We start from the raw sequence: 4,131 nt of genomic DNA, 5'->3' as shown, positions 1-4,131 counted from the left end.
TCGAATCAAGTTCGAACTAACGGAGCGCTAGTGTAGCGCCTATCAAAGTTAAGTCGAACTAACGTCTGTTAGTTCGAATTAACTTTGTAGTGTAGACATACCCTAATACTTTACATAAATCAGTCATGACTTTTGAAGTCAAATTCATCCTTTGATCGGTTAATAACTCCTTGGGCAGGCTGACCCAGGAAAACAATTTTACCAGTTCTTCGGCTATCACGGGGGCCGTGGCTTTCTTCAAGGGAATGGCCTCGGGACAGCGGGTTTCATAATCCACTATAATGAGTATATAGAGGTGTCCGCGCCCTGATTTCTCGAGGGGCTCCACCAGGTCTAGGGCTATTCGTTCAAACGGGTTTCCGACTATGGGGAGGGGGATCAAAGGGGCTGGTGGCACTTTAGCTGCTGCCGTCCTCTGGCAACTGGGACATGATGCGCAAAAGTTCTTAATTTCTTGATATACCCCTGGCCAGTAGAACCGTTGCAGCACCTTTTGTTGTGTTTTATCGGTTCCTAGATGTCCTGCCCTGGGGTGCTCATGGGCCAACTCCAAGACCTTCCACCGATAGGGGCGAGGGACTAACAACTGCCTCCTTTCTTCCCCGGGGAGGTCTCCCCGATCATCGCTTACCTCGAATCGAGGTCCTGAGGCCCCCTCCCCGGTTTCCTTCCTCTCCTTGCGCTTGATCCCAGGCCGCCCTCAGTGTCGGGTCCTCTCTTTGTAGAGTGAGGAAACCTCCTTCATCTAGTCCCTGTTGCCCATCTTGCTCGGGTTCCCCTGCCGGAGGTTGGCCCCCGACTTCCTCCCCATGAGCTACCACCGCCCCAGGTCCGGAGTCCTCGGTCTCCCCTGCGGCATGAGTGTCCCCCCATTGTCTCAGTAACCTCCTTAAACCCAGCCAGTCCCGCCCCAACAGGGCTTGATACGCCAACTTAGGGGCCACTGCCACTTTGCATAATTCCTCCATGTCCCCGTCCTCTATCCTAACTCGAGTTGTGGGGTAAGAATGTATGTCCCCATGGACGCAACGCAGTGATACTGAGGGGCCTCTCACCTTGACTGGGTATATCACCTCTTTCCGGATGATGGTCTGCCCACAGCCGGAGTCTAATACTGCCTCCACCCACTTCCCATTCACCCTTATTTTCTTCATTACCTGGGCACGGCTCACCTCTCCCCGGATTGCTCCTTCCCCACGTCGCTGCCCGAAGGTGCAATCCATGAGGGGACAATCCTTCTTGTAATGCCCCTCCTGGCCACACTGGTAGCAGGCCCCTTTCTGGGCCCCTTCTCCTTGCAGGGAGGGTCCAGGTCCTGTTTCGGGTTCCCATCCGGTTCCAACCCCGCTGGTCGGCCTGCTCCACCGGGGTGCCAACCTCCTTTCCGGGAGCGGTCTTAATGGAGGTTTTCGCCCATCTCCGGCGCGCGGCAGGGACGTAGGTTTCGGGGCAGTGTATTCGCTTTTCTTGGTCTCCCTCAGGATCCCGGAAACTCCCTTTCCTTCCGTTCCTTCCGCCGCGAGGAAGGGTTCCATTAATGTGACGGCTTCTTCAAGGGTTTCGGGCAAGTGACGCCACACCCATTGTTGGCCTTCAGCGGGCAGGTTCCGTACATATCGTTCCAAGATAACTAAGTCGGCCACTTGGACCCCCGTCTTGGTTTCGGGCTCGAGCCACCTCATCCCCGCTTCCTTCACGCATTGGGCCACTGCCCGTGGTTGTTCTTGTGGGTTGTACCGGGCTTCCCGGAATCTGCGGCGATGCGTTTCTGGGGTGACACCTAGTTGGTCGAGGATCGCTTCCTTGACTTTGTAATAACATAATGCGTCGCAGGTCGACATACCCCGATACGCGAGCTGAGCTGGCCCTGACAAGCAGGGAGCCAGGAGTGTCGCCCAGTGTTCCTGCAGCCATTTGGCTGCTGTAGCCACTCTTTCGAAAGTAATCAGGAACGCCTCTGGGTCATCCTCTGGTCCCAATTTAGTTAGGCGTATGGGTAACTGTGACCCCACGCCCCCGGCCCCTTCTCCTCCCAAGGGGCTTCTGATTCCGCCAGCTGTCAACCCGGTAGGGGTTCCTTTCAGTTCCCTCAACATCTGGTCCTGTCACTCTTGGAACTGAGTAAGAATTTGTTGCAGCGCCTGTGTCTGTTGTTGCTGCTGCTGCTTCTGGTTCTCCACCAGCCATTCTAAAATCTTATTTACTTCCATTTCCTCCTGGCAATAAGTATATCATTAATTTCCCCTAACTCTTCCTAGACCCCTGTTTTGGGGTTGGAAAGTACCCACATTCTCCACCACGTGTACGGAGATCCCTCGTGTCTGGGCCCCCGGTTACCCTGACACACCCACTCGTGTATCATTGGAGTCAGTACATTTATTACATTTCCCGCTTTACACTCCGTTTGGCGATAATGGTTGCTTCTTCCCCACCAGCTCGGGCTACTAGGGACCGGTATGGGGACGAACTAGGGAAGGGGGTTCGGGCCCACCCTCGCTCCGAACCCCGACCCAGGGCCGTAAGGTATGGACCCGCGCCCGTCCTAGCGGAGGGGGTCGAAACCCCTAAACTCCCCCGCTCTCGGGGTCCACGCCCCCGCCCTGGGCCGCTTCTTCCCTAGCGCCCGCCGTAGGCTAGCCAGGGGACCCAGAGTTGCACCTCACCCAAGGTCTCCAGATCTCTGGCTCCGCTTGCTGGCTCCGTCCTCCACCCCCCTGGAGGCCTCCCCCCTCCGCTGTCCCGGGGCTCCCATTTGAATTGCCCGTTGGGCCTGGAGTGATGACGCCCCTCCTGACGTCACTCCCCTGCGTCTCTCCACGGCCCCCTGGGTTGGTGTCCTTCCAGACGCCATTCTCCCGGGCCACTTCCAGGTCGCGGAGAGGTGACGTCCCTCTAACCGGCCCCCGATCCCCGCGGGGATGCCTCCCCGGGCTGCCGCTTGTTGCGGGCGCTGCTGCTCCCTGCTCGGGGCTCTTCGCGGCGTTCTGCCTCTGTGCCGCCAAGCCCCCGCCTTCCGGTCTCAGCGGAGACGCAGAGGTTTCAGCAGAGGTTTCCTACGCAGCGGAATAGCTTGCTTTTAGGCCCTTAAAAATGTCCCTTTGAAAAACTGCCAACTCTCTTAGGGTACGTCTACACTACAGCGCTAATTCGAACTAACTTAGTTCGAATTAGTTAATTCGAACTAAGCTAATTCGAACTAACGCGTCTAGAACTAAAAACTAGTTCGAATTAGCGTTTTGCTAATTCGAACTAGCGTGTCCACACTGATTGGACGCAGGGGGGGCATTTAAGGGCAGCTGAAACCGGTTCTGGCAGGGCATCAGGTCAGCAGTTGCTTTGTGTGGCTGCTGTCTGAGGCTATCTGAGGCTCGAGCTTAAAGGGACCCCCCTGGACAGCCGGTTCTCAGCTTTTCCTGCTTGCTTGCCAACCTCGCCGAGGGACAGCAAAGCGTTGGTCTCTGTGCCCGTCTGTGTCGGTGCTTCCCTTCAGGGGGGACGCCGCAGCAGGTGGCAACATGGAGCCACGGCTCGCCCTGCACCTTTTGGTGCACTTTCTGGACTTGCTGCTGCAAGCCTGCCACCAATGGCTTGAGGCTGCCTGGCACCACGTGGGGAACGTCAGCCCCCTGCCTCTCCGCCTGGCCGCCCTGGGGGCCGTGGAGGAGCCGCGGCGGCGCCCCGGCACCGGCGTGCCCCGCCGCGTCTGGCGTCTGGACACCAGCACCGACTGGTGGGACCGCATCGTCCTGGAGCGCTGGGACGACCGACAGTGGACCCAGAACTTCAGGATGAGGAGGGACACCTTCCTGGAGCTCTGCGAGTGGCTCGCCCCTGCCCTGCAAAGAAGGGACACTCGCATGAGACCCGCCATCCCACTCCAGAAGCGGGTGGCCATCACCCTATGGAAGCTCTCCACGCCGGACAGCTACCGATCCGTCGGGAACCAGTTCGGCGTGGGGAGATCCACCGTCGGAGCGGTGCTCATGCAGGTATGGCACTCGTCGGCCACCGAGCCGGGGGGGAGGGGGGCTGCAAGGAGGGGATGGGCCGCCCCAGGGACAAAGGGGGGGCGGGAGGAGGCGAAAGTGCCTCGCACCGGAGGGGTCGGGCTGTCCCAGCCGTACTACACGC

Source organism: Pelodiscus sinensis, unplaced genomic scaffold (genome assembly GCF_049634645.1).
Source record: "Pelodiscus sinensis isolate JC-2024 unplaced genomic scaffold, ASM4963464v1 ctg38, whole genome shotgun sequence".
NCBI classification, from domain to species: domain Eukaryota; kingdom Metazoa; phylum Chordata; order Testudines; family Trionychidae; genus Pelodiscus; species Pelodiscus sinensis.
This window is presented reverse-complemented; position numbering follows the sequence as displayed.